This window comes from Peromyscus maniculatus, chromosome 12 (assembly GCF_049852395.1).
Source record: "Peromyscus maniculatus bairdii isolate BWxNUB_F1_BW_parent chromosome 12, HU_Pman_BW_mat_3.1, whole genome shotgun sequence".
NCBI classification, from domain to species: domain Eukaryota; kingdom Metazoa; phylum Chordata; class Mammalia; order Rodentia; family Cricetidae; genus Peromyscus; species Peromyscus maniculatus.
In genome coordinates, this window is record NC_134863.1 from 6,435,137 (window position 1) to 6,458,416 (window position 23,280).

The 23,280-nt window shown below is 40.5% G+C and overlaps 1 protein-coding gene and 1 long non-coding RNA gene across 2 annotated transcripts in view; one reads left to right on the top strand and one right to left on the bottom strand.

Moving 5' to 3' along the window:
• Positions 1-23,280, top strand: part of LOC121821659 (immunoglobulin lambda-1 light chain-like) — a 755,041-nt gene that overhangs the window by 26,887 nt on the left and 704,874 nt on the right. The window lies entirely within an intron of this gene.
• On the bottom strand, positions 16,940-22,133 carry LOC143268064 (uncharacterized). Its single transcript, XR_013043643.1, has 3 exons — positions 22,044-22,133; positions 21,362-21,386; positions 16,940-18,171 (listed from the first exon to the last, which is right to left on the bottom strand). It is a non-coding gene; the product is annotated as an uncharacterized LOC143268064 (long non-coding RNA).

Genomic DNA, 23,280 nt, shown 5'->3' on the forward strand with positions numbered 1-23,280 from the left:
TGTTTGTCCATTTGATCTGACGGCTTGTTTCCGGGTACAGTCAACAGAGTGAGAATGGAGCTTCAGGAGGATCACTGAATCAGTTAAGCAATACATGGACTGTGTAGGTAAAGTCTAAATTCATGGCAACGTGACAATAGAGAATACTGGAAAAAGCCATGTATAGCAAAAGCCTAAGTGAAAAACCCCTGCCCCATCTCCCCATGCAGTGTCTGTCTCCCATTCTCAGAAGCGCTGATCTGACTAGAAGCTTGTGGGCTTTCTAACCTTTCATTCTTTGGAATGTCTGTATGTAGATGAGAAGTAATGCCCTGGGCATTTCCCCTCTGTGGTAGTCACTACAGGGTCCTGATCTCTGCAGTTTTGACCTATTGAAGGCAGATGCTGGGATGCTGGAAGTTAGGGATTACTAAGTGCTTGGGCTACGAAATGTTTCTTGATCAATTCTTGAACAGCCTCATCACTTACCTCTGTGCCATGGTTTATTCTTCCATAGAGTAGCACACAAACAAATAAATGTACCACATGTAATGGGCTTTGAACACATATACTGTAGGTAAAGTTATTCATCCTAATTTGTTAATTCATTAGTTTGTCACAGGAGATTTGACTGGGTAATCAGGATACCTATCTTGGGGAAAAACAGATTTAGACACAGCCTGGTACAGAACATCTCAAACAATCTAAAGAGATTGGATCTGAATCCAGTGACAGTAGACAACCCCAGTTTTTTTTTTTAACTTCAGGTACTACTTTTTTTTTAAAAACCAAAATCCAAGTTCTTCCCTATAGGTGGCTTAGATCACAGTGGTGCATTAGACATGAGGATACCCAGTAATTATACTTTTCTAAAATGTGTCTTAACAAGGAGATTTTATAATACATACTGGTATGTTTTCTAGACTCCACCTGAAATTTAAAGGAAAGAAAACAGTTTGAGGCACAGGTCATACTAAATTCTGTTTACATGGGTCTTTAGAACACATGTTGACATAGTATGATGCCAATCAAAATGGGCAAGAGTCCTATGTATTAGTATATTATGTGACAATGTCCCAGAAGAACTGGGACTCTATAGTTTGTGCCATTCCCACTTTTGCTGGTTCAAAGGCCAAATTAATTTGTTTGGTCTCTGCTGAATGTTCCCTAAGCCAAGCTGCATCTTTATAACCTGACTGTGAGATAATTCCTCCTCCAGCTGGGCCTCAATTATTTACACTAATCCTCATGCAGTAGAAGTCTTACCACTCAACATCTCCATGCTGAAACCCAGAAACTTTGGAACATAAGTAGAACATAAACTGCATCAAGATTTTAGAAACCAGAAGTGGCTGTCAACTTCTGAGTGAAAATTATACACGCATCTAAAGAGGAACCCTTTTCTTCAGGAGAAACTATCCTCTCACACAAACTGTGATAAATGGCACTGCATACTTTTATGTTCAGTTCAGTCAGGAGCAGGCTGGCACAATTCCAGTTCCTTTTCTCCCTGAGCTAACCCATGATGCACCTGGCTTTTGTTAACTGAATTTCATATCCACTACAATGTAAGGGACAAAGTAACTTTTTATATTACTTTGAGAGGAAAGGCAGTCTTACCTCCACCATCATCACGGGTAGCTCTCCCTGTTTTCTAGAAGAAAATGTAGTGGAGTTTTCGTGTATCTCTAAAAAGACAGAAAGTAACTTGTCAACACATGGTATTGTTTTTAATTACTCCAGGGATGTATAGAAGTCTATGTGGCTAGCATATGTGACTTGATCTAATTGTTCCCCCCAATCCACTCCTCCTCTGCTTCTCTGTTCAGAAAGGGGTAGGCCTCCCGTGGGTGTCAACAAATCATGGCACGACAAGTTGCCATGGGACTAAGCACCCCCCTTGCAATAAGGCTGGGCAAGGCGATCCAGTATAAGGAACAGAATCTTAAGAGCCAGCCAAAGTGTTAGGAATGGTTTGCTTTCTGCTTATTCCAGAACTGTGGATTATATTACTGTCACACAAATTAAGGCAAAGAGAAGAACTGAAGAGAAATGAGGAACAGAACTTTTGGCTTCCTAGACAATGGGAATCTAAATCAATGTGGAAGAATCTTTCACTGCATGAAAGTAAATAAGTCTTTCAAAATACACACTGCATTTATTCTGGTTGGAGGAAACCATGCATGTGTGTCTGTGTGCAGGTGGAGTTAGGAGGAGCTCTTCAGGGGTCTGGTTTTCTCCTTTCACCATGTGAGTTGTGGGATTCAACTGCAGTTAGGTCAGCAGGCTGGGCTGAAAAAGTCATTATGCACTGATCCAACCTATCTTTTCTAATAAAAGAAGCTTTATGATTAAGCAACAAAATACTGTCACTTCCTGTTTTAAAGCAGGGAACAATTGATACTTCCTGAGGCACATGTCTCAAATCTATTTCAACCTCCACCAATCCATATATGTTGACTCAGAATTTATCACTAGTTATGATCCATGCTAATGTATCCATTTTACTTGGGAAATTTTACTAGGATGAACATATCTGAAAATATTCTTGCCTATGTTGTGTGTACATTATTCCCTAAAGTATAGCATATCGTGTATTATATTTTGTTATACTGTGCTGAGTATTGTCAGTATTCTACAGGGTTCTAAGGAGCATGGAGAACATGTATGTGTTATAGCCCTATAAGACACAGTGTAATATAAGGGCTTGATTAGTTTCAGATATTGGTGCTAAGGAGTCTGGAAAAAATTCTAAGGAAATACTGAGACAACTGTACATAGTAACACAACTCTGCAAGTCATGACGAAAGAAGGAAAGGAAGCATGGAACCACCTTCCAAATTCACATTATCTAAGAATTCATCCAAAGTACAATGTGAAAGAATCAATCAAAAATTCCAGAAATTTAAGTTCAATGTTGAGTTAGTAGAGCAATTGGGAAACAGTCAATTTGGGTATAGCTGACAACAATGATATTATCAACTATCAAGTACCAACATTTATAGAATTACCACGCAAAAAAGAGCAAAATTAACATATGTCTCAAATTTAAAGGTAACACTGGACAGAAGTCAGAATAAGAAATATATCCTTTTCAATTGGCACAGTATAGTCACAGTGTACCATCACATAGTGTACCACTCTCAGAAGAGCACTTGCATGTAAGACTGCACCCACACCACCGCCTTCTCCTCCCATCTCGTTAGTTCCCTTTACTTTGTTCACATCATATACACATATGTAATTCTATTTTTACATAAAAACCTAGTCCTTCAAATGAAAGAAATTACCTGGGACTTGCCTTTTTCAATGAACATAAGACATTTAACATGGCAAGTATATTCACTTACATCTATGTTCTGCAAATGACATAATCCCATGCTCCTTAATAGTTTACACAGTGTCTTACTTAGGGTTTCTATTGCTGTGACCAAACACTATGATCATAAACAACTTGTAGAGGAAAGAGTTTATTTCAGCATACAATTCTCTCTTCACACTCAGTTTCTGGGGGAACTCTGGACAGGAACTGAACAGGGTAAGAACAGAGTCAGGAGAGGATGCAAAGGCCATGAAGGAGTGATGCTTACTCACCAAGGCTCGCTCAGCCTACTTTCTTACAGCACTCAGTGACACCACCATAGGGGTGGCACTGCCTACAGTGAGGTGGGCCCTCACATATCAATCATCAATGAAGAAAATGCACCACAGGCTTGCCTATGGGTGAATCTGGTGGCAGCATTTTCTGAATGGAAGTTTCCTCTTCCCAAATGACTCTGGTTTGTGACAAGTTAAAAAAACAAACAAACAAACAAAACAAAAAACAAAGACAGCACACCTGGATTTCAGGGAGAAGGGGATTCTGACCCCTGTTTTAATTTTTGAAACTATAATTCAGTTACAACATTTCTCCCTTCCCTTTTGGGGAAGGGAATTTAAATTAAGCAAAGTATAAGTAACCTGAAAATTCAAGATGCTAGGAATATGACCTTTCATGAAGTAAAAATCACATATAGACTACTCTACTTCCTAAAATCTTTTCTGTTAATATTAAGCTCCTTGTGGTCTGGCAGCTTTATTGGTGAAATTAAGGGTTAAGGCCAACAACTGAAATGCTATGTATATTAGAAGCAAGGAACTATATGAGAAAGCCACAGACGATCACAACTTTTGTGATTAGAATCTCAAGGATTTTACGATATGTTTGAAATACTTGACCTTATTGCAATAGTAATAGAAGTTGGTTATGAGACTGTTGCAGTAACGTAAAATGTATTTCAGGTAATTGTATCGTGTGTGTGTGTGTGTGTGTGTGTGTGTGTGTGTGTGTGTGTGTGTGTGTGTGTGTAAGTGCCTGACAATTAAAATATGAGAGCTAAAAGAGGGCATGGCATACCATGATGTATCACCCTTTCTCCTTTCTTTCAGACAGGGTCTCTCACAGATGCCGTAGATAGGATGACAGCTAGCACTAGAAATACTACGGTCTATTCACTCAACAGCATGGGATTACAAATATGAACAGTTCTGTTCAATTTTTTGTATGTGTGTGAGCAGATTCAAGCTCAGATCTACTGCTTTTTCAGTAAGTATTCTTCTCATTGAGCCATTAATTACCTCAATGATAAATCTTATAAAGCTATTTGAAATGGCATGTTGATCTTGGTTGCAAATCTCTCAAACAGAACTCACCATATGGCCTGTAAGTGTGTAAATAATGATCAAATTTAAGATTTTATCATACTTCATATATATTTTGTGGAAATAAACCAAAACAGATAATGGCCTGTAAATTATGCATGTATGTTTTAATCTTAACTTCATAATATTTCTAGGCCATGTAGTATACATGTAAGCTTTGTACAGCTGGCACAAGTCTTTAAGGAAATTGCAAATACAACAAAAATAAGTAGGGACTTTTTTTCACAAGGTCAATGTCAAGGATACGCACCTTCATTTTACTTCATTTAGGGAAAGCTATAAGGAGAAAGATAACTCAGTGGGGTTTCTGTCCTCCCATGCAAAAGAGGCATTCTGTACAGGACAGGCTGCCTCCAGCCCAGTTACTAGTGGAGAGAGAGTGGAGTGTTGGGTCAAATTTCAGACAAGATACCTTCCTAATTTGTGTCATAGCACTGAGAGTTTCATGAGGGCCAATGTGATGACCACATGCCAGTCACTCCTTCACCTTCTTCCTTACAATCCCTAAGGTTTGGAACAACCTTTTCTGGGTTTATTGTTCTTCTAATATACAGTCTTGCCCTGTTTATGGGACTTCCTCTGGCTGACTGAGTCCAGCCTTTTCTTCTCTCTTCACATATCCATGCCATACAGCTAGGCATCAGGAGCCCTTTAGCTGTGCCTACCAGATCCAGGACTGAACCAGATAAACTACTAAGATTTGATATCTTTGCTCTCAATGGCCTTTCCTGTCCGGTGAGTTTGGTGAGGAAGAGATAATTAGAGATAATACAAAAGGCAAAGAACTATCTGGACTGAGTATGGGAGCATGCCAGAGGGTTAGGCTATATTCTGTGGACAGTGTGTTCTACTATACAGTGTCAGGCACTAAATAATTAGTGGAAAAGAACCTCCAAGACTCTAAGGATAGCCAGGCACAGAACGCAGAATGAACATGGCACCCAGGAAATAGGGAAATTTCTGGAGAAGGATAAAGGGCAAGAAACTGTAATGAGGGATATGAAGTGTGTGCGGCTAGAGGTGGGGTCATGGGGCTCTGTAGGACACGCTACTCACAAGCAGGAGACCCAGAGTATACAGTGAGTAACACAATGCAATAATTCTACAAACACTGCCTGTTATGGTGGAGCCAAACACAGCTAAAGAATGAGAGAATACAGGAGAAGCCAACACACTTGTGGGGATCAAGGGCCTCGAGCCTAATGAAGAGGCTCCAAGGAAGACACAGGAAACTCATTTCTGAGATTATGAACTCCTTCCCCTAAAGAAGACAAGTCAGGAAAGCCTATAACAAGTGAAAGATACAAATGGTGACAGCACAGAGGACAGACACAGCCCTGTGACCAGATAGGTGCCAAGATAGCCGATACCCAAGTGCCTATAGTCCTTTAGTCCTAGGAACTGAATGTTGAATGTTCTCAATATTGAAGGCTAAACCAAGAATTTCTGAAATGGGGCCAAGTGTGTGCTAGAGTTCAGGATCTAAGATGGATGTCAGACCTCTAATCTCCCTTGTCTCGGCCATCCTGTATGTCAGTCTGAGGTGAGGAACACTGCCTACAAAAGAGTTCAAGTCACCAGGTGGTAGGTGCACACCTATAATCCCAGCTCTCAGGAGGCAGAGGCAGGCAGATCTCCATGAATTCAAGGCCATTCTGGTCTACAAAGAAGTTCCAGGATAGTCATGGCAAATACACAGAGATCTTGAGAAACTAAAAAAAGAAAAAGAAATAAAAGAGCTAAAGTCATACACTGAGCCCTTACTCCCAGGACATTGTAGCCTTGGGGTTTTGACAGAACAAAAAGCCATTCTTGGGTCTCTTTAGCCACTCCACCCTGTGGGGTCCATGAAGTGCTGCTACAAGACCTGGGAGAAAAAGAGAGAGAACCTGTTTCTCGGGCATCATTGGGATCACACTATAAGACATTTACCTATGGGTCCTGGTAAGGAGAGAAAGTTGTTCCCTATAGATAAATTGGCCCTGATACAGGTTATACTCAAAAGTGAAAAACAACACTTCATAGGCTCCATGATGCTGAAACCCAGCTGTCAAACTGATGAGGTCTGTGTCCTCTGGGCATGCCCTTGGGGTTTATCTTGATTAGATTAAGTTAGATGAGAAGAGCTGTTCCCTATGGGTACGAGCATTCCCTTCGATGGGATTCTGGGCAGTATAAAAGTAAGAAAAGTCAGGAGAGTACATTCATTCATTTTTCTTTGCTTCTGGGCTCTGGTTGCAAGGTCAGTCTCCCTCAAGTTTCTGCCTCTACTGCTTCCCAATTATGGACTCCAAACTCAAACTATATGGCAAACTAAACCTTTCTTTGCCCACTGCCTCTGGGAAAGTAATCCTAACAAAATTTCCAAGGAGAGGTATAACAACATTCCAACGCTTGTGCATTGGGAGTGGCAGAGGAAGAACAGTCTATGTGTTCTTGGAAATACAGTCTTTAAATAACAGAACCAGGAGCAAAGCACCCTTAACCCTACCAGTGTTAACTATTATGCATTGGAAAGAGGAAAAGCACACAGGTTTCTGTGTCCTTGCTGATCTTTCCCACTCCCTTGGCCTCCCAAGTACAAGGTCTAAGATGACCATGCCTAGGGCTCTCTCCCAATGGACCTGACTAGAAATGCCTTTATCTAATTCAAATTTCATCCTCATTCTTGAGATTCTGGACATTAAACAGATCACTCTTGAGACTTTCCACATCTGCATCATCCATGTCTGGGACAAAGTGACTGAGAGGGTGGCTCAGTCATTCATGCCTACCCCAGGTGAAGCCATACTCATTCATAGGAAAGTCTCAGGTTTCCTATGGTTTACCACTACTTAATGAAAGGCAAAGGTTACCTTTAACCTTTAAACCTATTTATCCTATTTAAATTCTGTGGTTGTATTTCTACAGATAAGCTAGATAATTTAACAGTATCTACACACTAAAAACTACAGCAAAACGTCTCTATAGATTTATAATTAGTGCATAGTATAAAGGGCATCTATTATACATAACTGAACATAATTCCCTCAGTACCTTCTGTTTTAATGTATGTTTCTTTGGAGGTACCGGAGATGATTTGTGGTCCATCTGTATCAAGTGGGATCACGGTTGTTTTGATGGTCCTTTTCTTTAGTACTGCAGAAACAGGGAATGCAGTCACAACAGCGAAAGTTATGTCAGCTTCACAGCAGACAAACAGATATCACACACCTTGATGCATTACCAGGTGCAGTGTCTACAGGACCCATGATCCCAGAGGAATGCACCAGATAAGGGAGGAAGAAGATAATGGGGGTAGAGACTGCTCCTAGATGTAGGAGGGACACCTTGCTCAGAAGCAATAACTGTTGAGTTTAAGGAGAGGAGACACAATGTATTAAGGCTACTGAGATTGTCTGTGAGAAGGAGCCGAGCCCAGAGTTGTTCAATGAGACAATGCAGAAGATCAGACAGACTTGTAAAGATCAAAGTCCATCAACCTACCAAAGAGATGAGAGCCTGGAGGAAACACACTCCTCAGATATGAACTCATTGCCGCCCAAAGACCACCATGTCAGATACTCCAGGAGAAATTCATAAATATACCATCATAGAGGACAGACACAGCCTGTAGCAAGATGTGTGTCAAGAAGGTTGCTCCCCAATTGCTCATGTCCTTCAGCTCTTGGAACATGGATATTAGCTTATGGGAACTTCCTAAGACACCCTCAGTATCTTAGAATCAGAATCAAGAATGCATGAAAAAGAGCCAAGGCAGGGGTCAGAGATCAGATCCCTGCTCACTCATAAGGTCAGAGGCTCAAGGATGAAGGACAAGTCTCTGACCTCCTTTACACTTCAGTCATCCTGCATGGCAGTCCAGGATGAGGCACATAGGCTGGAAATGAGCTACACATTAACACTAGGCCCTTCCTTGCCAGTATATTGCAGATGTGGTCGTTGTGTCAGACTAAACAGCCATTTTACCCAGCAGTCTACCCTGTTGCTGCCACGTGAAGCAGGAGTTAACAGTGAACAGAGGACTATGCATGGACTGCTACAAGTCCTGAAGGAAGAAATGGAAGGGCTCTGTTCTTCCTTTATCATTGGGCTTACTCTGCTAGACTATCACCTACAGGTTCCTTAGAGTACAAGAGAGAATACTGTTCCTCCCCAGACACAGTGGATCTATCACAGGTAAGGACACAAAGTGAACACAACACTTCATGGGCACTGTCATGGTGAATCTCAACAGTCAATTGGATGATACCCAGTACTGGGCAGCAAGTGTGAGATTAGAGCAGTTTAGGTTAGGTGAGGTGGAAAGACTACTGAACTCTGCATGACATCATGGCTTAGGAAGGGATCAAGGTTATATAAAAAGGTAAGCTGAGCATGAGAATTAAATCTTCTGGTCGCTGACATGTTATAACGGGACTCTGCCACAGATTCCTGCCTGTATATATAATTACCCTGTGTTACAGTCTATAAGCTGAGACTATATTGAAAATGTACCATTTCCCTTTTAGGTTATCTTCACAAGATTTTGTGACAACAACTGAATAAATTATCCAGGCAGGCATAGTTACAATGCAGAGCTAGTAAGTCCATCCCAAACCGTGAATTATTGGTAGTATCACAGACTTAAAACAGTAAATGTTCTGAGGAAATGTGTACCAATGAGAGGATAAGCAAAGCACATTAAATAGCACACTCTGCTCACTTTCCATTATGTCCTTGTAACAGGAACAGAACAGATACCTCCTATTTTTGTTGTCCTTAATGAAATCTTTACCCCATTGCTAACTGAAAAAACAATGCATAACATGACCACTAGTGGACTCCTGCTCATTGGATCATACCTGGAACATTGTTATCTAAGGTGAATCTCACCCTCTGTCATGAGATGCTAGAACTTTGCCAGGTTCCTTTTAGGAACATCAGCTATACTCCATCTGCATTACCCACATGTGGGAGAAAGGATTAAGGGTGATTCACCTATTCCTGTCTACAGCAGGTGAAGCCACCCTGACTCATACTAATGAGCCTCAGTTTCCAACAGTTCATGCTATTGAATGAGAGCCAAAGGTGACATCAGATGCATTTTAAAATCTGTAGTTGTGTTTACATTGAAGACTTAGATATATTGGAATTATCCTACATAGGGAAATAGTCTTAAGCTTCTCTTTAGATTTACATATAAAGAAAATGATTATCACCACATTACACAACTGGACAGAATTACAGAATTCACAACATACCTTTTTCATTAGGAATTTCTATAGAATAAAATTTACAGATTTCTGGTGTCATCACATCTGTATGCGGTATTGCTTCTCTCTGCTGAATTCTCTTCAATAAAGGAGAAACTGGGAATGCATCGAGAATAGAGTTTCATGTCAGCCTCATGGCAGAAAAACAGAGGAAACTAACAACTGTGTGTTTGTACATTTGATCTGATTGCTTGTTTCCGGGTACAGTCATCAGAGTGAGATTGTGCTTCAGGAGGATCACTGAATAGTGTACAACCAGTTAAGCATTACATGAACATGACAAGTAAAAGCTAATTTATGTGGCAATGCAGAAGGAAGTGCCCCATGACTGAACACACTTTGTGAGTGTGGTGTCAGAGCAGAGTGGTATCACTCTAATCCTTCTTAGAGCCCATGACACCTTTGCAATGGCTCCATTCACCAGCTGCTCACTAAGACACTAAGAATTTCTTAAGGACTACCCACAGGACTCACTAAGCTAATACAGATCTTTGTAATATATACTATAGGAAAAAGCACAGGCATTCAGAAGTGCCCTGTGATGTCTGTGAGATACCAGAAGACTTCAGCTACACAGGAGTAACTGAATTCAGACAAACTGTTGCATTTACTCTAGAACACTGGAGAACTGTTATTCTTCATTCTTTGACTGCCCCTTATATAGTAGTACATCTCATGGACAATGTATGGCATTGTCCATGGGAGGTAGGAAGGTAAGAAGCTTTGAAAACTTGTGACATTTCACACAATGGAGCAGTAACAGCTGCATTTGTGTGCCAGTGACGACCTCTCCTGACAGAAACAACTGACAGGAGACATGCTCTGCAGGCAGTCCCTGACTCCAAGTGTGAGCTACCTCCCAAATGAGCTGTGGGATTCCTGGATCAGTAAACAGCACCTTCCTCTATCATCCTCAACCTGTCACCGGCCTCTCAGTGACTGAGTCTGAACCTCCGGAACAAAATTGGGAGGATACCAATGCTTCCAGGCTCCAAGTCAATCTAAACCAAGCTGTCACGTGGAGGATGGGAGGAAAGGAAACTCTTTTAATCTCACCAAACCTGGATAAACCCTCTACAGGAAGAGGCTGGAAAAGCAGCCTGGTGCCATTGTAGGTGACAGATGTCCCCTGAAACTGTGTGGACAGTCTGAACTGAGTTCAGCTAAAAGAATGGTAGTCTACACAGGCTACATGTGAGTTTGCAAGGTGCTGTTCATCTATTCTTCATGAAAGTTCTGTTTCTCCAGAATCTTTTCCCACACACAGACACACGGGCAATGGACGAAGTCCTACTCCCCTCTGTTGTTTTCTTTTCACTTTTTTTCAGAGAAACGGTCTCTGGCCCACAGTGATCTCAATGCCACTTTGTAGAAATAGATGACTTTGAACTTAAAATTCTCCCATCGGCACCTCTGAAGGAGGTTTATAAAGCTATACAACCACAGCACATCTTTTGCATACTGGGAGCTCAAACCCAAGGCCTTAGAAATGGTAGGTATGCAATAACCACATTCTCTCTCAAGAACTAGCTCTTCTTTGCCAAAGGCCTTCATAGCACATGCCTGAGCAAATATACAGAAACCATTTTGCAAATAACGATGCTCTTCTCACTCCTACCTGCTGCCTGTGGTCCCCCTAGTGCTTCCACTCACAGGCAGTATGGACACTGACTACCAGTGAGCAGAAGACCCTTGGAGCCCAGAGTCTAGCTCACATTTAAAAACCTGTTGCCAGGAGCTAAGGAGACCAGAGGTTAACATCCCCTGCTGTTCCTGTAGAGGACACAGGTCTGGTTGGTTTCTATCACAGAAAAAACAGCTCAAAACAGTCTATAACTCCAGTTGCTAGAAACCATACAGCTAATTTGAGTCTGCATATGTATCATAGCTACAAATGGTGCACATACATTTATGCAGGTGAACACTTGTATACCCAAAATGAAAATAAATATATCTTTAAAAAACGTCCTTCTATTAAGAAAATGCTTCAGCACAGATCCAGAGACACGTGGTAATTGGAGTTCCTAGTGGATATTATTGTTTAGATGAGTGTCTCTTTTGTGCTCATGCTAATGTTGTCTATTTACTAAATCTTGTAATTATTTTTTATATATATTACATTTATTTTTGTTCTATTAAAATCGTGATCTTAAATTTGCATGAGAGAATTTTTTAATTTTTCATTTTTTCCCTTTTGTTGGAAACAGATTTTTTCATACAATATTCCTAAATTATAGTTTCATCTCCCCCTGATCCTGCCAGTTCCTCCCAACCCCCCCCCCCCCTCATCTGGATGCACTCCCTATCTGTCTCCCACTTGAAATAAAAATTTCTGAAAGAAACAACCAAACATGACAAAAGAAATATAAGAGAAAGCAAAAACAATCATATCTAACTATTTCTTTAAAAAATCTTTCTTTCCTATTTGATATTATAATAAGGACATCATTTCCCACGCCTGTTTCTCAATGAAAACCCTCCTCTATACCCATAAACCTTTCCTTGCCCTCTTTCAAAGCATGGCTACTCTTCTAACTAACTGTTTGTGTGTGTGTGTGTGTGTGTGTGTGTGTGTGTGTGTGTGTGTGTGTGTGTGTGTGTTCCAAATCAGTACTGTACTGTACTGTAAAACTCTAAGGGAAAAACCTCTGCCGCATCACCCCATGCATTGTCTGTCTCCCATTCTCAGATCACTGATCTGACTAGAAGCCTGTGGGCATTCTAACCTTTCATTTTTCTGAATGTCTGTAGGTAGATGAGAAACAATACCCTGGGCATTTGCCTTCTGTTTTAAAGCAGGGAACAATTGATACTTCCTGAGGCACATGTCTCAAATCTATTTCAACCTCCACCAATCCATATATGTTGACTCAGAATTTATCACTAGTTATGATCCATGCTAATGTATCCATTTTACTTGGGAAATTTTACTAGGATGAACATATCTGAAAATATTCTTGCCTATGTTGTGTGTACATTATTCCCTAAAGTATAGCACATCGTGTATTATATTTTGTTATACTGTGCTGAGTATTGTCAGTATTCTACAGGGTTCTAAGGAGCATGGAGAACATGTATGTGTTATAGCCCTATAAGACACAGTGTAATATAAGGGCTTGATTAGTTTCAGATATTGGTGCTAAGGAGTCTGGAAAAAATTCTAAGGAAATACTGAGACAACTGTACATAGTAACACAACTCTGCAAGTCATGACGAAAGAAGGAAAGGAAGCATGGAACCACCTTCCAAATTCACATTATCTAAGAATTCATCCAAAGTACAATGTGAAAGAATCAATCAAAAATTCCAGAAATTTAAGTTCAATGTTGAGTTAGTAGAGCAATTGGGAAACAGTCAATTTGGGTATAGCTGACAACAATGATATTATCAACTATCAAGTACCAACATTTATGGAATTACCACACAAAAAAGAGCAAAATTAACATATGTCTCAAATTTAAAGGTAACACTGGACAGAAGTCAGAATAAGAAATATATCCTTTTCAATTGGCACAGTATAGTCACAGTGTACCATCACATAGTGTACCACTCTCAGAAGAGCACTTGCATGTAAGACTGCACCCACACCACCGCCTTCTCCTCCCATCTCGTTAGTTCCCTTTACTTTGTTCACATCATATACACATATGTAATTTTATTTTTACATAAAAACCTAGTCCTTCAAATGAAAGAAATTACCTGGGACTTGCCTTTTTCAATGAACATAAGACATTTAACATGGCAAGTATATTCACTTACATCTATGTTCTGCAAATGACATAATCCCATGCTCCTTAATAGTTTACACAGTGTCTTACTTAGGGTTTCTATTGCTGTGACCAAACACTATGATCATAAACAACTTGTAGAGGAAAGAGTTTATTTCAGCATACAATTCTCTCTTCACACTCAGTTTCTGGGGGAACTCTGGACAGGAACTGAACAGGGTAAGAACAGAGTCAGGAGAGGATGCAAAGGCCATGAAGGAGTGATGCTTACTCACCAAGGCTCGCTCAGCCTGCTTTCTTACAGCACTCAGTGACACCACCATAAGGGTGGCACTGCCTACAGTGAGGTGGGCCCTCACATATCAATCATCAATGAAGAAAATGCACCACAGGCTTGCCTATGGGTGAATCTGGTGGCAGCATTTTCTGAATGGAAGTTTCCTCTTCCCAAATGACTCTGGTTTGTGACAAGTTAAAAAAAAACCAAACAAAACAAAAAACAAAGACAGCACACCTGGATTTCAGGGAGAAGGGGATTCTGACCCCCGTTTTAATTTTTGAAACTATAATTCAGTTACAACATTTCTCCCTTCCCTTTTGGGGAAGGGAATTCAAATTAAGCAAAGTATAAGTAACCTGAAAATTCAAGATGCTAGGAATATGACCTTTCATGAAGTAAAAATCACATATAGACTACTCTACTTCCTAAAATCTTTTCTGTTAATATTAAGCTCCTTGTGGTCTGGCAGCTTTATTGGTGAAATTAAGGGTTAAGGCCAACAACTGAAATGCTATGTATATTAGAAGCAAGGAACTATATGAGAAAGCCACAGACGATCACAACTTTTGTGATTAGAATCTCAAGGATTTTACAATATGTTTGAAATACTTGACCTTATTGCAATAGTAATAGAAGTTGGTTATGAGACTGTTGCAGTAACGTAAAATGTATTTCAGGTAATTGTATCGTGTGTGTGTGTGTGTGTGTGTGTGTGTGTGTGTGTGTGTGTGTGTGTAAGTGCCTGACAATTAAAATATGAGAGCTAAAAGAGGGCATGGCATACCATGATGTATCACCCTTTCTCCTTTCTTTCAGACAGGGTCTCTCACAGATGCCGTAGATAGGATGACAGCTAGCACTAGAAATACTACGGTCTATTCACTCAACAGCATGGGATTACAAATATGAACAGTTCTGTTCAATTTTTTTGTATGTGTGTGAGCAGATTCAAGCTCAGATCTACTGCTTTTTCAGTAAGTATTCTTCTCATTGAGCCATTAATTACCTCAATGATAAATCTTATAAAGCTATTTGAAATGATATGTTGATCTTGGTTGCAAATCTCTCAAACAGAACTCACCATATGGCCTGTAAGTGTGTAAATAATGATCAAATTTAAGATTTTATCATACTTCATACATATTTTGTGGAAATAAACCAAAACAGATAATGGCCTGTAAATTATGCATGTATGTTTTAATCTTAACTTCATAATATTTCTAGGCCATGTAGTATACATGTAAGCTTTGTACAGCTGGCACAAGTCTTTAAGGAAATTGCAAATACAACAAAAATAAATAGGGACTTTTTTTCACAAGGTCAATGTCAAGGATACGCACCTTCATTTTACTTCATTTAGGGAAAGCTATAAGGAGAGAGATAACTCAGTGGGGTTTCTGTCCTCCCATGCAAAAGAGGCATTCTGTACAGGACAGGCTGCCTCCAGCCCAGTTACTAGTGGAGAGAGAGTGGAGTGTTGGGTCAAATTTCAGACAAGATACCTTCCTAATTTGTGTCATAGCACTGAGAGTTTCATGAGGGCCAATGTGATGACCACATGCCAGTCACTCCTTCACCTTCTTCCTTACAATCCCTAAGGTTTGGGACAACCTTTTCTGGGTTTATTGTTCTTCTAATATACAGTCTTGCCCTGTTTATGGGACTTCCTCTGGCTGACTGAGTCCAGCCTTTTCTTCTCTCTTCACATATCCATGCCATACAGCTAGGCATCAGGAGCCCTTTAGCTGTGCCTACCAGATCCAGGACTGAACCAGATAAACTACTAAGATTTGATATCTTTGCTCTCAATGGCCTTTCCTGTCCGGTGAGTTTGGTGAGGAAGAGATATTTAGAGATAATACAAAAGGCAAAGAACTATCTGGACTGAGTATGGGAGCATGCCAGAGGGTTAGGCTATATTCTGTGGACAGTGTGTTCTACTATACAGTGTCAGGCACTAAATAATTAGTGGAAAAGAACCTCCAAGACTCTAAGGATAGCCAGGCACAGAACGCAGAATGAACATGGCACCCAGGAAATAGGGAAATTTCTGGAGAAGGATAAAGGGCAAGAAACTGTAATGAGGGATATGAAGTGTGTGCGGCTAGAGGTGGGGTCATGGGGCTCTGTAGGACACGCTACTCACAAGCAGGAGACCCAGAGTATACAGTGAGTAACACAATGCATTAATTCTACAAACACTGCCTGTTATGGTGGAGCCAAACACAGCTAAAGAATTAGAGAATGCAGGAGAAGCCAACACACTTGTGGGGATCAAGGGCCTCGAGCCTAATGAAGAGGCTCCAAGGAAGACACAGGAAACTCATTTCTGAGATTATGAACTCCTTCCCCTAAAGAAGACAAGTCAGGAAAGCCTATAACAAGTGAAAGATACAAATGGTGACAGCACAGAGGACAGACACAGCCCTGTGACCAGATAGGTGCCAAGATAGCCGATACCCAAGTGCCTATAGTCCTTTAGTCCTAGGAACTGAATGTTGAATGTTCTCAATATTGAAGGCTAAACCAAGAATTTCTGAAATGGGGCCAAGTGTGTGCTAGAGTTCAGGATCTAAGATGGATGTCAGACCTCTAATCTCCCTTGTCTCGGCCATCCTGTATGTCAGTCTGAGGTGAGGAACACTGCCTACAAAAGAGTTCAAGTCACCAGGTGGTAGGTGCACACCTATAATCCCAGCTCTCAGGAGGCAGAGGCAGGCAGATCTCCATGAATTCAAGGCCATTCTGGTCTACAAAGAAGTTCCAGGATAGTCATGGCAAATACACAGAGATCTTGAGAAACTAAAAAAAGAAAAAGAAATAAAAGAGCTAAAGTCATACACTGAGCCCTTACTCCCAGGACATTGTAGCCTTGGGGTTTTGACAGAACAAAAAGCCATTCTTGGGTCTCTTTAGCCACTCCACCCTGTGGGGTCCATGAAGTGCTGCTACAAGACCTGGGAGAAAAAGAGAGAGAACCTGTTTCTTGGGCATCATTGGGATCACACTATAAGACATTTACCTATGGGTCCTGGTAAGGAGAGAAAGTTGTTCCCTATAGATAAATTGGCCCTGATACAGGTTATACTCAAAAGTGAAAAACAACACTTCATAGGCTCCATGATGCTGAAACCCAGCTGTCAAACTGATGAGGTCTGTGTCCTCTGGGCATGCCCTTGGGGTTTATCTTGATTAGATTAAGTTAGATGAGAAGAGCTGTTCCCTATGGGTACGAGCATTCCCTTCGATGGGATTCTGGGCAGTATAAAAGTAAGAAAAGTCAGGAGAGTACATTCATTCATTTTTCTTTGCTTCTGGGCTCTGGTTGCAAGGTCAGTCTCCCTCAAGTTTCTGCCTCTACTGCTTCCCAATTATGGACTCCAAACTCAAACTATATGGCAAACTAAACCTTTCTTTGCCCACTGCCTCTGGGAAAGTAATCCTAACAAAATTTCCAAGGAGAGGTATAACAACATTCCAACGCTTGTGCATTGGGAGTGGCAGAGGAAGAACAGTCTATGTGTTCTTGGAAATACAGTCTTTAAATAACAGAACCAGGAGCAAAGCACCCTTAACCCTACCAGTGTTAACTATTATGCATTGGAAAGAGGAAAAGCACACAGGTTTCTGTGTCCTTGCTGATCTTTCCCACTCCCTTGGCCTCCCAAGTACAAGGTCTAAGATGACCATGCCTAGGGCTCTCTCCCAATGGACCTGACTAGAAATGCCTTTATCTAATTCAAATTTCATCCTCATTCTTGAGATTCTGGACATTAAACAGATCACTCTTGAGACTTTCCACATCTGCATCATCCATGTCTGGGACAAAGTGACTGAGAGGGTGGCTCAGTCATTCATGCCTACCCCAGGTGAAGCCATACTCATTCATAGGAAAGTCTCAGGTTTCCTATGGTTTACCACTACTTAATGAAAGGCAAAGGTTACCTTTAACCTTTAAACCTATTTATCCTATTTAAATTCTGTGGTTGTATTTCTACAGATAAGCTAGATAAATTAACAGTATCTACACACTAAAAACTACAGCAAAACGTCTCTATAGATTTATAAATAGTGCATAGTATAAAGGGCATCTATTATACATAACTGAACATAATTCCCTCAGTACCTTCTGTTTTAATGTATGTTTCTTTGGAGGTACCGGAGATGATTTGTGGTCCATCTGTATCAAGTGGGATCACGGTTGTTTTGATGGTCCTTTTCTTTAGTACTGCAGAAACAGGGAATGCAGTCACAACAGGGAAAGTTATGTCAGCTTCACAGCAGACAAACAGAGGAAACTTAGAATAGTTGAGTGTTTGTCACTTGATCTCCTTATTTATTTTCAGGTAAGTCACTGTAATTAGAATGGTGCTTCAGGAAGATCACTGTGTCAGTGTCCAATTAATTATGCATCACATGATGATGTAGATAAAGACTATTATGGTCACATGATGTAGGTAAAGTCTAAATTAGTACAGATGTGACAATAGAGAAGGAAGAGCAATGTGACTATGTTACGTTGGTGTGGTGACTGATACGCAGCGTTCAAATCCCAGTTAGAGCATCATGACACAGTGAAATCTATGCAATCCCGCTGTGATCACATCTTTGCACCAGTGAACTAAAAATTCATAAGGACCCCCAGGAGTCTTATCGGTGTAAAAGATATGTTAAACCCTAAGGAAAAGCACATGGATTGTACAAGTGTTCTATGATGTTTGTGAAATGTAAAAACAATTCAATTAGACAAGAATGACTGAATCCTGAGCAAGTGTTTAGTGTGCTACACAACAGTGACCAGTGGTTGTTTAATTTCATTCTTTTCTTATCCGGGATATTTCACAGCTCATGCAGGACATATGGTATCACTTTAAGTAGGTTCAGAAGGTAAGCAGCTGTGTATTCCTCTAACTTTTTAACCTTGGGTACCATGTTAGGCATATCCATGATGCTCTGATCAAAGTCCCTGCCAGATATAAGCAAAGAGATAGATGCTGTGCCTTTGATCCCTGACTCCAATTATGTATTTCTTCCAAAATAAGTTGTAGAAGGTCTCTGAATTAGTAAACACAGCCTTTCTCCAACATCTTCATCCTACCAGGTACCTCTCAGCAAGTGACTCTGATCATCAAGGACCCACACTGAGAGGTGACTTATGCTTGTGCCTTCTGTGATGACTCAGAGTCTAAGTTATTCTAAATGAAATTGTCACATGAACGTTAGACCAAAAAAAAAAAAAATAGTTCCTTTAAATTGGCCAACCCTGTATAAACCCTCAACATGAACCGACAAGAAAAGGGGTCTAGTGCTTCATGGTGTAACTACTCTCGAGGTGCCAAGAGATAAGAGGAAGGCAGTGGCTGCACAAGGCATGGCAGTGCGTCTTATCTGCTCACTGTTCCCTCATCGTTTTTAATAAAATATGTGATTCTTTGAGAATTCCATAAAATGTATTTTGATCATATTCATCTCCACTCATCACCCTAACTCTCTTGATTCCATTCATATCTCTCCACTCCTTACCAGCTCTGTGCTCTTTTAGTCTCCCTAAGTAATTCACCAAGTTCAATTTGTGCTAATCACATACATATATATGGGCATGTGGCCAACCTCTGCAATTCAGTCAACCTGTTACTGGCAGAGTCAGCTTCTATACACTCTCCTTCCATCAACAGATCTTCTATTTCAGTTTATTATTTTTGTTTTTTCATTGATTATTTGTTATGTTTTGTTGATGAAAAAGGCCTCTAACCCAGGCTGGCCTAAAATTCACTATTTAGAAAAGGCTGGTCTTGAACTTATGACTTTCTTGAATCTACCACTCTAAATCAAAGATTACAGACTGTGTAATCCTGGGTACATTACATTGAGTACTTGGGATGAAACTCGGGTTTTTAGACACGATAGGCATGTACTAAGCCAATCACCATAAGAGCGCCACTTAACACATCAGCTCACTGGTGAGAGCCCGAGCATGTAGACACCACCAATGTGGATAGAATGATGCCCAGTGGCACTCTTCCCTGCTGCCTGTGTAAATGCACCAAGAGCAAAAATGGAATAGGCAACATGGAGTCTAACTACCCATGACAGGAAGTAGCCTTACTGCTCACTGTCCAGCTCTCCTTTACAAGTATATTGTTGGTTGTTCGCATAGGACCCATATAAGATCAAAGAGGTCAACAGTGTGGTTTGTAGGGAAGAGAGGTTCAAAAACCTTTCTCACCCCTAACTAAGAAGCTATTGGTAATTTATGGCTTCTGTGTGAGGGAGGGAGAGATTAATTAAAGGTGTTGTCCCTGTAGCATTATCCCAGGTTCAGTGGATGCCCCTACATGTTTGCATATATGTTTAACATAAAATGGACTAGCAAGTTATTTTTTAAGGATAAAATTTGGAAAAATGTAAAAAGGGAGAGGATCTATGAACAGTAAGAGTTATAAGGGATGAATAAGATGAAATACGGTGCATAAATATATCAAAATTAATAAAATTATAATAATTAAAAAAATAAAATTTAAATGAATTGCTGGATTGATGATGCAGCACAGATCATTAAATGAATGATGACTGGAAATCTTAGTGCACACTGTCCTTAAATTTTGTGGCTCTTTGTGCCCATGCCAATATTGTCTAATCTGTTAATGCTTTTCTCCAAAACTTACAGGAATACATCAGATCTAAGATAAATCGACTTTGAACTATTCATCCCACTCTCCCCTGTACTTTAATTGTGGGCTTTGTCATCTTAAAAGGAGCACTGTGCTCCTCTACCATTCAAAGCAGTGACTGTCTGCTGCATGCCGAGTGACACTTCCTAGGACTTCCAACCACCACAGCCGTCACTGCAGTGTTTGGGATCCCGATCGATCTGCCTTACTGCAGGCAGATGTAAGAAGACAGAGCTCTCCACAGGGATTACTGTGCCCTTTGTGAGGTAAGAAGTGGCTCTTAAGATGCACAGCTAAGGAGCCTCATCACTACCTCTTGAGTTCTAGTTAACTCATTTATGAAGGAACACAAGCATGTAACTGACCCTGCATATCTGAGATGAGGTTTGAATACATTTTTGTAGTTACCTTGTATTCTGATTTTCAATGTACACATCTGTAACTGGAAATTGGGTTGTGAAAAAGGCATCCTACTTTTGGGGGGAAAACAGATTTAAACAAGAATCGAAGTACAATACCCTCAAATAACAAAGGATTACTATTGAACACAAGAACCATAGAAATATCCATGATTACTTACTTGTTGTGGCCCTTGCCTTCAAAAGAAACTAAGAAAAAAAATTTAACACAACAATTCTCAAATCATTAATATGTTACATCACAGTGGTGTATCACACAAAATACAACCAGTGTTTTCACAATTCCTACCTCAGGTGTGTCTTAGGAAAATGATCCCACAATACATACCACATTTATGTCTTATAGTCATCACCTGCAATCAATAGGAAAGAAAATATTTAATGTCATGATCATGCTGAGCAATGTCTACAAAGCTGTTTTGCCCACTAACATCGTGTGACTGAAATCAGGACAGAGAAGAGTAGTAACAAAGAGACTATATTAATGGGTACATTATTCGATGATGTCACAGAGATCTGGGACTCTGTCCTTTGTGATACAAACTAGTACTGGGCATATTCAGTGGCAGATCAGGTAAACCTATCTGGCCTATAGAGGGTTGCAAAACTTACATCACATACCATCTATAAAAACTTTTATGTTTCACTAAGGTATTTTTTGTTTCTAGACTATGGTTTACAAATAACTTGAGTATATGGTTGGAAGCTTAGTGTGTCCAGCTTGAGGATGTTCAGAGGATCTTTCAACCATGAGGACTGGTGTAAACTAGAGGCCCCCACCTTGGTGGGATCACTCATACAGCAGGACACAAAGTTGTGCCACATTGTGATGTATGCTGTCTTGATCAGGACCAAGTTGGTACAGTTCCATTCCCTCCTCTTCCTAAATAAGCTCTCTAATATCCGTGATGACTCAGATCAGTTTAATGAATGAAATGTGATACCCACTGAAGCACAAGGGGACCACCGAGGTAACCTTTCTACCTCAGAGAAATGAAAGTCCCTCTTACCCTCACAGTCGTCACTGGTCGGTGTTGCTTGTAGTGGGGTGAGGCCGCACTGGTGGTAGGTTCAGGGGACACTAGGGGAAAGGAAGCGACTCTCAGCTCACGGGACTTAGTATTATTACAGGGCATCTTTGCTTGATGTGAGTAAAAGCAACTGGACTTGGAACATCTTATTAAACCTAATGAACAATATGGTTGGGTTGTTGCAGGACTGTCTTCCAGGAAGAGAAATAAAGGCAGAGAGTAGCTCTGGAGAGAAATGAGGAGCAGATTTTTTTTGTTTGTAGGGAATGGTAATCTCAATCAGTGAAAAAGCATCTATTATGTGGTGTAATGATGAAATGAATCATTCAAAAATTTCTTTTTATACGTATTCTGTTTGAGAGGCTCAACAGCTGGCAGTGCATCCAGCAGAAGTGACCCTTCTGTACCTGGTTCTCTCAGTCAACCATGTAGGTTCCAGGCTCAAAGTATTGATCTCAGTCTTTACAGCAAGTGCCTTTACTGCTAAGATCTCACTGGTCCCCTATAACAAATCTTATGATAAAAACCACAGAGTACAATCAGTCCCTGAGATGACTTTCAGGGTAGGGCAATGGCTACTCTCTTCAGCTTCAGGTGAAGTTTTTACCTATGTACCTGTAGTACAGGTCTGATCCACACTTTTATTAGAGACTCAACTGCCTTTCCAGGCATGTTTTTCTGAAAAGGGTCTTTTCTGCTCTCTACCAGTGATCTTTTCAGTCTCATGAGCTTTGTGAGAAACTGACATTTAGTGATTACAGAAAGACCTAGAACACCCGGGACTGAGAATAAGGACATGTCTGGGATTTAGGACCCATTGCATGGACAATGTGTTGCAGTACGGAGAACCCACAATAAGGTAACACAAAGAAGGAACCACATAAGCTTCTGTGGCGATTAAAAAAGAGAAGTGGCTGGGGAAGGAGAGGGGCAGGAAATCATAAGAAGAGCGACAGAAAGGGAGTGACTAGAAGAGGAATCCTGTTTCTCTGTCACACACAGCTCAGAAGCAGGCACTACACACTGAATCCACAGTTATAGTCTATGATAGAGAGCAAAAAAAAAAAATCTGTAGAATGAGAGAATCCTAGAGGAGCAGACATAGTTCTGATTAGCCTGGGCTGTGAGTCTACTGAAGAAGTGACAGGGAAGCCACTTAGAGAAGAGAGACTCCTTAGAGCATAATCTCATGTCCCCAGGAAAGAAGAGACAGGTC